The following is a 12,359-nucleotide window of genomic DNA, read 5'->3' on the forward strand; positions in this document are numbered from 1 at the left end:
CTGCTCCTTCTGGTGAGTATGATCCCTGCTCCTCAACCTCAGATGGATTGGAAAGGCCCCCTTGTGCTTTCATTTTCTAAAGCAACTACATGAGCTATGAGATGGCTGGCAGTCTGTAGATTGCCAGAGCCCATGGCTAGACAGAAGGATGGAAAGGAAGCAAGCCATGCTGCTCTATTCGACTGATCTATGTAGTAAAATGAGCGGTGGGCCACTTCCCACAGCCCAGCTTCCAGCTGCCTGGCTAGCTAGCTTATACCCCGAAATAACAACACACAAACTGTATTCATTTAAATACTGCCTGGCCCATTAGTTCCAGCCTCTTGTTGGCTAATTCTCACATCTTGATTAACCCATTTCTAATAATCTATGTAGCACCACGAAGTGGTGGATTACCAGGAAGATTCTAACCTACGTCCATTTTGGGCCAGAGCTTCATGGCGTATTCCTGTCTCTGCTTTCTTCTTTCCACAATTCTGTTCTGTCTTCCCTATCTACCTATGTTCTGACCTATCAGGCCAAGCAGTTTTCTTTATTAATTAACCAATGAAAGCAACAGATAGATAGAAGACTCTCCTACAAGCTAAGACAGATGCCTTGGTTATGTTCATGTAACTAACAGAGGCATCATTGTCAAACCCACTGAGCAGTAGCAAAGGAAAGCTATCCAAATGCTTTCTCAGGCAATGAAAAGGAAATTTCAAAGACTGGAAGACCAAGTTAAATCAGGTTGAGAGAGAACGGGTATCTAGTCTCAGCAGGTGAATTGAGGATCATCTTCTATTTGTAATTCATGGTCTTGTGGGATTTAGACACTACTATGTGTGTTTGGCTTAGATGGTTGATTCTCTTTTAATTATAAATGAAGGAGACTGTGATATGACTCAGTGGGTAAAGGAACTTGCCAGAAAGGCTAATGACTTGAATTTGCTCCCCAGGACTCACACTATGGAAAGAGCAAACCAACTCATACATGTGGGCCCCATCCTCTACACGATTGCCATGAAACACATGCACATACAAAAATTGTATCCATCTGACCTGGAACAACTTGTCTTCATTCACTCCGTATTCAAAAATGTTCTGAGATATAGGCAGATGTAACTTTCAGGAAGAACATACTCAGATAACAAAATATAGGTGTATTGAATGCACAGGAAAGCAATATGGATTATAACATTGAAGAGATGGAATTTGTACTTAGCTATCTTCTTACAGGACTGTACTTGTGAAGCTGAGCTCTCTTTAGTTCTTGTGACCGAATCAGCCACATGAAGAAAACATGGAAAATGAGTTGTTTAAATTTTATATGTGTTTGGGTACAACAAAACTGACAAAATCCATTTATTCCCAGGACCATGGATAGTGGGTCACAAGACTAAAAGAGGAAATTGAAACAGATGACCATTTGATGGGCCAGGGTCTCTTTAACAAAAGACTTACATGGCAGTTTGAATGAAAATGTCCCCCATAAGCCCATAGGGAGTGGCATTATTTGAAAGGATTAGGACATGTAGCCTTGTTAGAGTATGTGTGGTTTGTCAGTGGAAGTGTATCACTGAGGATGAGCTTTGAAGTTTCAGAAGCTTAAGCCAGGCCCAGTGTCACTCTCTCTTCCTGCTGCCTTCAGATTTAGAACTCTTAGCTCCTTCTCCAGTGACACATTTGCCTGAGTGCTACCATCCTTCTAACCATGACAGTAATGGGCTAAACTTCTGATCCTGTGAGCCAGCACCAATTACATGTTTTTCTTTAAAAGAGTTGTCATGGTGTCTCTGCACAGCAGCAGAACACTAAGATAACTTCTTTCTGTTTTAATGTCTATCTGAACTCAGCATTGCCAGCTACTTTGGAATGCTTACAGAAGCTGGTCACTGCTATAAAGTCTAAGATTCTCTAGTGATGGAACCACCTCCCCTCCTGCATGTACATGGGTATATAATGAAGGCAACAAGAACGTGTCCTGTGGGCACACCCCTCAACAACACCTGTGTGATAGGCTTATTACTGATCTATGTCTATCTACAGGGAAGTAGTGAAGCAAGAAAATTTGTCAAGGAGAGCCCCTGAAATAGTTTCCCAAGATATTAGGCAAAAGACTGATGTCAGAAAACTATTTATAGGTTTCCAAGGGAAAGCTCTATTGATTTCAGTTTGTTTTAGATTCTGTAGATCCTAGGCTCTTGAACAATTCCTTATTCAACCTTCACAGGCTTGCTTTGCCCTTGGAGCTGTGCTGCAGAGAATTAGCTACCCCACAGGCTTCCTGGACCACATCCCGACTCATTCTATTAGTTCTTTGAGAATTTCATGCAATGGATTTTGATCATTTTTACCTAATTCCTCCTGAATTCAACCCATTTCCATTCCTATTGAACTTGTGTCCTTTTCCACATCAAAGCCAATTTGTGTCACGCAATTATTCTGAATGTGTGACCTTCCACTCATTGATGAACCAGTGTCTACACTCTTGGGGAGGCCTGTGACTGATTGACTTTGGAAGTTGACTTTCATGTTCTATTTTCTTCAACTTTCTCACTTTATTGACCTTCCCCAGCTGGGTAAAGACTACCTCAGTGTTTTTCAAAAACATCACCCCAAGTCCTAATTTCTCATCTTCCTGGGGCCAACTGATAGACCTGTGGGAGATATGAGCAAAGATAGCAGTCCAGAGCAGAAAATGAGGAGAGGAGAATGTAAGGTAACACTGAGAAGGGGCCAGGCCATTTAGGGTTCCACCACTAAGCCCTTCTATAGACCTCAGGTTAGACTCTCAAAGGAGAGTGAGAAATCTGCATGTTGGTTCAAGAAAATGCATCCATCACTCCAATGGCATTTGCTTCCGAAATGAAGTCAGCTTTCTTACTATAAAGTTTTTACTGCTTTCGTAATACAAACTGATGTAAATTTTAAGATGTAGTGCAGTTAATTAAAAGTAGCATGTGATTTAGCTGGGCTTGATAGTGTCTATATTCCACCCAGTAACTTTATTGCAGCATGAAAGGGGGTGGCCGAGACCTGAGAAGTGAGGGGAGGAGGGCTTCCTGGTGTGGAGATTGCAGGGAAGAGACAAGAGAGAGAAAAGTCATTATACCCCTGCATCACCCAGAGGCAAAGATTCTCATGGCTCGGGATGCAGCCATGGCTGCTGAGCAAGACCAGTAGCTTCAGTCCTGAGAAACTTGGGTCCTGAAGAGAGATATTCAAGGATCAGAGGGGACATGAAGTTCTAGGTGTTCTCCACTTCATCCCGCAGTGAAGGACTCTTCCTCCCCCCACCCCTCCTGAACCCCAAGCACCTACACTAACCAGATCCTCCTGCTTTTAGCTGTTTCTTGAGTTTGCCCTTTGATGGGCACCAGTCAGAGAGCAAAAGGGGAAAGCAACGCAGAAGACTCATTTTTCTATATTTCCACTTCCCAGGCTGGAAACACAGTGACCTTTTTCATCCACAGAAGGTCACTGTTCCTAACACATGCCCTGTCCTTCATACTCTTCTTGCTGAGCTCTAGAAACAGTCATTCCTACCCTTTATGTTTTACATACCCTTTTCCACACATCTGTGGTCCATCCCTTTGTTAAACACTGCCCAGTCACCTCTCCTGAGCATCTGGTATGACATGCGATGAATGGCTAAGAGAAACCTTTGTGTCTTCCATGGGACTCTGGTAAAGCAGGTTTACCACTCCCAACATCAGGCTGCTTGAAATACTGTTACTTAACTCTAAACTAGCTGAAAAAACAAAGTGCATGAATAAATATGACCCTGGGGATTTGGTTTGAAATCACCCCTATAAGCTAAGTATTTATGTATGTGAATTCAAATGATAATTGCTAGAAGCTTACTTGAATTAATATGAACAGCAGAGTATATTTAGGAGTGTGTTGAAAGATATCTTTGGGTCAGGAGTTGAGGTGATTTGAGCGTTGAGGTAGTGTAAAAAGAAGGAGCTACTTGTTTGTTCTGGCCGCCCAGAACCAAAATAATCACACAAAAAACTGTATTAATTAAATCCCTGCTTGGCCCATTAGCTCTAGCTTCTTATTGCCTAACTCTTACATCTTAATTTAACCCATTTCTATTAATCTGTGTATCACCAAGCGGCCATGGCCTACAAGCAAAGTTCCAACACATATCCATGGTGTCTCCTGACTCCACCCTTCTTTCTCCCAGCATTCAGTCCAGTCCTCCCCACCTACCTAAGTTCTGTCCTATCAACAGGCCAAGCAGTTTCTTTATTTATTAATGGTAATCACAGCACACAGAGGGGACTCCCACATCAAGGTAATTTTGTATATAATGAAATGTTCAAGTAGATGAAGAACAGGACAGGAAGCAATACCCAAGTGTTTTGGAGAAGTGAATCCAGAGGTGTTGACCAAACACCACTTATCAAAAGTAACTGATGGTCATTGAGGAGCATGGAAGATGGAGCACAAGGTGAAAGCAGATGCAACAGATCTAATGGAGGGTGACAAGAGAGTGACTTAGTGTGGCAGCAAGAGAAGGGGCTATATGGAAAGTAAGGCTGAGTCTGGGTCTTGGATACAAAGAAGAAATTTTGGAAGCCAGTGAGTCTAGGATGACTTGTAGTTGGTGCCTGACTAGCGAAGCCTGGCAGTGTTATTCATGGGCAAATGCAAGAGAGCTGCAAACAAAAGGATGAGTTTGCTTTAGGGGATGTTGGAAGTGTGTTTGAATGTCCCAGTGGATAGCATCTAAAAAAAATGCGAGTCTCAGTTCCAAGAAACAGGCACAATTGCATACATCTCCATCTGGATGAGATAGACAAAGAGAATAAACAAAGACAAGGGACCCCATGACGGGAAGTCACAGAAGTCCTCGATGGGCAAAAGAAGAGACAGCAAAGGAGCAGGAAGCCCAGAAGCTCAAATGACCAGGGGGTGGGGGAGTTACAAGATCAGGGCAACAATCCCAAGTGATAAAGAAAAGAGGGAAAGAGAGTAAGCAAGGACTGAGGGATGTGTTGAGCAGGCATAGGTCATCTCTAATAGAACAGTTTCAGCAGAATAAGGTAGGAGAGACCTTGTGTTAGTGTGTAAACAGAAGATAAAGAAAGAGCATCATAGGTGTGAACTCAAGAACATCAACAACAAAGAGAGGATGGCAATTTGAGGGTCAGAGGGGCAGTGTTGGCCTAGAGTCAGGCAATAAGCAGAGAAGTGAAGCAAGGCAAAGATGCTCTGTGGAGCTGCGGTGTGGTTCAGAGACATGTATTTGCCTGGAGTGTCAAAACCCTGGGTTCAGTCCCCAGCATGGCAATACAAGAAAGGCAAATGATGTTAAAGGAGCCTTGGTTAACAATTCATTTTTAGTCATTTTAGAACATTTGAGAACCTGATGTACAACCTATATTATGTCAGTAAACAATGTGCACACTTGATTGTACACACAACTGTGGAAAACTGAGAGCACCCTAAGAACAAGCTTTATATACGCCTCATGAGAATCCTGGAGTCATAAGCACCAAGATCAACTACGGTGTCTCAACCTTGGAGGAGGTGAATGGGGGGTGAAGCAGATAACAGAGAGCGGCATGTGGTTTGACACATGGCACTGCAGCTAAAAATAAAACAAGATACGAGAACTTCATAGACGAAATATAATTATAGACAGTGCAGAAGAGGCAGGTGCTGTGCAGTGCTTGGAAAGGAGATGGTGGAGAAATTAAAGGCTTCCTTTGAAATCTATGGCTTTTGTAGATGCATAAAAATGTTCATGGTCACATATATTTCCACAGATAGGAACTTTTACTGCTTAAATGTTCAACAGTAAAATAACGCCTATGTGAACTACAGTACTTCATCTAAGTGGACACTGATGAAGCCATTTTAAATTATACTTTCAAGGACTAGGTAATCAGACAAGCCATGTCTATGATAGCACTGAGGGAAAAGAAAACCAGAAAGACTCTGTAACTACAGCTATGTATTAGATTTTTATCATACAGCATGCCTCTATGTGTGGTATATATGTGCATATACATAGACATACACATATGTTATATTTGAGTGTGTCCCTAGGTAGCATGTTGAACCTCAAAGCAACAGAAGTTGGAAGTAAGCTCTCTGAAGGTTTATAGGTCATAAGGGTTTTACCCTCTTGGTAAATTATAGTATAGTATAATTATAATTCAAATTATAAAAGAGAATGTGTCTATGTTCACTCTCATTCATGCCCCTCTCTCTTCCACAATGGGATGAAGCAGTAAAATAGCCCTGGCCAAGTTCTAGCAGTGAGCCCTTGGGTACCCCAGCCCTTGCAACCATGGCCCAGTTCCATCTCTATCATCTGTAAACGACCCATTCTATAGGATTCTGGTACCAAACGGATGGAAGAAACATTGAATAAAACAGCTAGAAAAAGAAGTAAAAATCACCTCCTAAGCTATAGAATCCTGAGCAGCAATTTTTATTGATCTTTTTCCATGGCTACTTGTGTGATTTGTGGTTGTAAAAATTAAAGATGCTATTTTCTACTTACTTCTGATTTTACAGTGTGTTTAGTAATATGGTATTATATATGAAGCTGAATGTGTGTTGAAGTTAGTTCCTGGCTGCTTAGCCCTGAAATAATCACACAGAAACCATATTATTTAAATCACTGCTTGGCCCATTAGCTTTAGCTTCTTACTGGCTAGCTGTTACATCTTAATTTAACCCATCTCCATTAATCTGTGCATCACCACCAGGTCATGGCCTACCAGCAAAGTTACAGCATGTCTGTCTCTGGCAGCAGCTCCATGGCTTCTCTTGACTCCACCTCCTTTCTCCCAGCATTCAGCTTAGTTTTCCCCACCTAGCTCTATTACCCTATAGCTTTGCTATAGGCCCAAAGCAGTTCCTTTATTTATCAATAGTAATCACAGCATACAAAGGGAAATCCCACACCAATGTGGATTCTCCCACCCTGACCATCAAATCTGAAGCCTATATTATTTATTCAAGACCTTGTCAGGAAATCTTTTCTTACTCTAGCACATTTAACATGGTTTATGGCTACTGAGCATCATGGCTTAAGCTTCTAAATCTTTATTTTAGACCCCATATTAAATACTGATAAACTCTGAGATAGAAGACTAAGGCCTGCCTGCTCACACATACCCAGGGTACAATAAAAAGAGGAGACAAATGTTTTACCATTTCCAAGAAATGAACCAAGTGGGTTCAGGAAAATAGGATTTTTTTTCCCATGACTGTCTTGTGGAATTTTGTGGAAGCATAAAACAAGAGTTTAGCTTATCACAAAAAAGTCTGCATCTCCTATTACCTGGCTTATTGCCTAAGTTGGAATTGTGTCTAATTTATTATAGCTGCCTCAGAATGTGACCATATACATGTGGGGTCCAGGTAATAAAAGATTCAGCAAGTAACTAAATTCTGCAACCCAGCGGCTTGTGTCCAACAGATTCCACCAAATGACTAGTTAGTCCAGTGTTGGGCGGGTACCTGTAGAGCAGGGTTGCTTGGTGTAAAAAACAACAATTGTCTGAAGATGCATTCAGTCTTCACATTTACCCTTTCCCAGAAGCAACTCCACACACCAGAGACTCGGCGGCATCCAGGGAGCGCTTGGCATTCTTCCTATGCCCGTTTTCACAGTTGCTCCACACATCTGCTTCAAAAACGTGAGCAGCTTCCCAGGAGCCTGCTCTCGGCTGCCCACTGAGAAGATTGGCGCACGGGCCGGAAGACCAGGTTTCCTTAAGTGCTCTCTATCAGAAAATGAAAACTCGCCAGCTCTGCTAGCTTGCTGGCACTCAGGAATCTGGGTGTCTGCAGCCACCTCCACAGACTGGCATTTTCAGTCATTTTCTTGCTTTTATTTCTCAACTTGATCCCATCTTTCACTGCCCCCCGCCCCTGTTGCTTTCTAAAATAAATCTAACCTTTCATTGCGTTCTCTTCCCACCACGGCTAACTTTAAAGAGCACGGAACTCCTGGTGGAAGGCCACCTCCTGAAGATGGATATTTTATCTCCAGCTTCTGGAGGAACACTTTAGAAATAATTGCTGGGCAGAGGAAAAAAGAAGCTGCTATGTGCTTAAGACTGTCCATAGGCACATGATGAAAGAGCTTTTTGGCAACTGCAGGAAATACTAGCTGTTGCAGGCTGCTGGTTTGTTTCCTTCTTCACCAGTTAATACTTTAAAACCTGTCCCAGTCTCTTCCAAGCTGGGACAGCCTCTCTGATGGACATAGATAGATAAAGTACTAATCCTATGGGAAATTAAGAAATCCAAAAGCCTGGCTTCAGGCCACCAAAACCAAGTAGCCCAATTCTAACCTTCTAACCCTGACCTTCATATTAGTCTATTGTCCAGCAAGCGTATTAGCTTCTTTTTGCCACAAATAAATCTGCCTCTTCTTTCTCCTAATGGATATCCAACTCCACATTAAATAGGTCACAAATCCTATTGGGTTCCCACTCTGCATGTGTTTAGTAACAATCCCCTTCTCACGACCATCTCTGCTTCACCCTAGTCTATTAAAACTAATAAGGTTCTTCCAAGCCCGAGGATGAAGGAGTCCTAGAAATGACCTAACAGGGTTCCTTGGGGTTTACAATATAAGCACGTTTTTTGCTACACCCCTTTCAGCTCTAAGATATGTTAAAATCAGTTTTAAATGTATCTTTGCTAAAAATTCTATGTCTTCCTATCTGATGTGGGTACACACTTCTCCGTGTATCATGTTACCATCTAGATGAAACACCCAGGCTCAGACACCAGTCATTGGCGGCGGCATGACTAGAGAGAGCATCTCGCCTGCCTGGGGAGAACAGGAGAGGTACTTCTGTCTCCAGTTTCTGCTTTTCTGCATGGGTTTATCTCCATCCATTCTACCTGATTTCATCTCCCAGTTCCACATCACACCACTGATATGTGTCTGCGGTCACATGATACCCTTGACATTGCAGGATTGTCTATTGGGTTCTGAAGACCTGACATTGACAGTCAGGATGCCTTCCACTGTGAGGGGTACTGTCATGATAGTTTTGTAAACAGAAGTGAGATATCTTAGCAGGCCTGAGACTCTGGTTCAATCTTCGGCATTATTTTAACAATAATAAGAACAACAAAAACTGTCAACATTTTCCAATGACTTATTCTTCAGATAATGTATCATCACAGTAATAGCCATATGTCATAATAATCTCTGGAAGAGGTGGCTGTTTGGTCTGGGGTTTTGATTTGAAAAGGTCTTACTACATAGCCCAGGCTAGCCTAGAACTGATAATCCCTCCGCCTCGGTCTTCCAAGCACTGCAATTACAGGTGGACGTCATCACACCAAGCTCGGGGTTTCTAAGAGTTTTGAACTGCTCTTCTCAGTAGGAAGGAAAGTGGTGACATCACACCCGACCTCCCTAGCCCTGGATTGCCTTTTAAACTCAGTTGCGGCTGTGAGGTGCTGTTGCCTCCAAAATTGGTCTGAGAGAAAAAGGCTGAGAATGGTGGATCTCTGAGCTGAATTTAGCTAACCCAGGGGCCTACCGTAGTATCATAAATGTCCTCTCATGTTCCGTAGCCCAGGCTGGCCTTGTTTTACAACCCTCCTGAATCAGCTTGCCTTCCCAAGTGCTGGAGTCAACAGCATGTACCATCACACCCAGTCTCTGAGCCCCTCTTGCATGTTCCTCTTAGAGATATTTTTCTAGAATTGTCTGCATGCATTTTGACCATATTTTTCTGGCAAGAGCCTCATGAGCAGATCCCAGGGTGCTTCCTGTCTCCTGCTCAGAAGTCATGGAGGTTTTAATTATCACTGGCTTGCATCACAGTGCTGGATTAAAGGGAGTTTCTTTCTTTGTGACGGTTGGTTCTCACTTTCAGGATGAAGCCCATCCCAGAAGATAGAGCATTTGGGTCTCTTCGGGGCCACCTCCATCCACCCTCAGTAGAATGTCTTCCCACCCTTATCCATCTGCCAAACACATTTCGATTGTCCTTCCCGTCTCTCCACAACTGTTTAATCACAGAGAACTGATTGATTCAAGACCACTTCCTCTGAATTTTCAGTTACGTTCTGCCTCCTACCTGGCAGTCTCTCCACCTCTGGTCATTTTTCAATGGGGATATTTATACCCCAGTACATATATTAGGATTTTTGAAAATATTGTCATGAATCTATTGTACATAGTGATTGACTTTATAAAGATATTTTCATTCATTCATAGTTTGTATTTTGACAAAATCACTGACCAGACTTTCTCTCTCTATTCTAATAGTCATCTTCCTTTGCCAAGACAGTCTGACTTCAATTCCTTTATCGTGTGTCTGTGTGTGTGTGTGTGAATCTATGTATCTCTCTAAAATCTAGGATCCACAGGCAAGAGAAAATGTATGGCTTTCTGAGTCTGAGTTATTTTGCTTAACACAATGAGCAGGATCCCAAATCCATCTAATTTTCTGCAGAAAATAAAATTTTATTCTTCTTCATGGCTGGAAAGGACTCCATTGTATATATGTATACATACACCACAATTTCTTTATCCTGGTCATCTATTGGTGGATGTTAAACAGAGACTTGCATGTTCTTTAGAGGTATAAAAGTATAATAATGAAGCATTGTTTTTGGAGGCACATAGACACAGCTTTAAACACAACTCCACTCTATAGTACCTATGTGATCTTCAACACCTTTAGGCATCATGATTATTAATAAAATAAGCTTCATGTACAAGAATAATGCCAATAGAACAGTCTGTACATAGGAAAGTTTTAGCAGGAGTTATTCCTCCCTTTCCATGATTGTTCACAGTCAGAACACCTTGAAGTGGTGAATCTCTTTCCATGATCTTCCCTATCACACACCTCCTACTTTCATCTTATCAGTAGATATTCCTTGTCAAGCATGAACAGGTATTCTGAAAATAGAGTTGAAACCTTCCTAAGTTAATTTTTAACTAAGTCCTGTAGAGAAGTAAGGAAGAAAGGGGGTAACTTCATGAAAGAAAGCAAAGGAAGTTTTAAGTAAATCACAGTTGGCTTATCCTTTTTATTTTTTTTCTACTTGGCTCTTTCGTTTTTTTAAGTTTTTTAATTAATTTATTTATTAAAAATTTCCACCTCCTCCCATTTCCCTCCCACTCCCTTTCCCCCTCCCTCTCCAGTCCTAAGAGCAGTCAGGGTTTCCTGCCCTGTGGGAAGTCCAAGGTCCTCCCCCCTCCATCCAGGTCTAGGAAGGTGAGTATCCAAACAGACTAGGCTCCCACAAGGCCAGTCCATGCAGTAGAATCAAAACCCAGTGCCATTGTCCTTGACTTCTCAGTCAGCCCTCCTTGTCAGCCACGTTCAGGTTTGATCACATGCTCCATCAGTCTCAGTCCAGCTGGCCTTGGTGATCTCCCATTAGATCAGTCCCATTGTCTCAGTGGGTGGACGCACCCCTCGCAGTCCTGACTTCCTTGCTCATGTTCTCCCTCCTTCTGCTTCTCATTTGGACCTTGGGAGCTCAGTCCAGTGCTCCAATGTGGGTCTCTGTCTCTATCTCCATCCATCACCAGATGAAGGTTCTATGGTGATATGCAAGATATTCATCAGTGTGGCTATGGGATAAGATTAGTACAGGCTCCTTCTCCTCTAATGCCCACAGAACTAGTTGGGGAAATCCCCTTGGCTACCTGGGAACCCCTCTAGAGCCAAGACTCTAGCCAACCCTAAAATGGTTCCCTTGGTTAGGACAACTTCTTCCCTGCTCCCATATCCACCCTTCCTCCATCTCAATTATCCCATTACCCCAAGCTCTCCCCAATCCTCCTCTTCTCCCTTCTCTCTCCCCATTTCCCCTTCCCCCATCCATCCCCACCCCCCTGCTCCCAACTTTTGCCCAATGATCTTGTCAACTTCCAATATCCAGGAAGATAAATATATCTTGGGTTCACCTTCTTATTTAGCTTCTCTAGGATCACGAACTATAAGCTCAATATCCTTTGTTTATGGCTAGAATCCACTTATGAGTGAGTACATACCATATTCCTCTTTTTGGGTCTGGGTTACCTCACTCGGGATAGTGTTTTCTATTTCCATCCATTTGCATGCAAAGTTCAAGATATCAGTTTTTTTACCGCTGAGTAGAACTCTAAAGTATATATGTGCCACACCTTCTTTATCCATTCTTCTATTGAGGGCACCTAGGTTGTTTCTAGGTTCTGGCTATTACAAATAGTGCTGCTATGAACATAGTTGAACAGATGCTTTTGTATTATGATTGGGCATCTCTTGGGTATATTCCCAAGAGTGGTATTGCTGGATCTTGAGGTAGGTTGACTCCTAGTTTCCTGAGAAACATATCTCTGCAGCAGACCATTCATGGAAATATGACATTGGCTTTCT

The 12,359-nt window shown here is 42.4% G+C and overlaps 1 protein-coding gene across 1 annotated transcript in view; it reads left to right on the forward strand.

Annotated features, from left to right (window-relative positions):
• Positions 1-12,359, forward strand: part of Cpne4 (copine 4) — a 353,867-nt gene that overhangs the window by 312,750 nt on the left and 28,758 nt on the right. The window lies entirely within an intron of this gene.

The sequence above is a fragment of the Arvicola amphibius genome, chromosome 3 (genome assembly GCF_903992535.2).
Source record: "Arvicola amphibius chromosome 3, mArvAmp1.2, whole genome shotgun sequence".
Lineage (NCBI taxonomy): Eukaryota > Metazoa > Chordata > Mammalia > Rodentia > Cricetidae > Arvicola > Arvicola amphibius.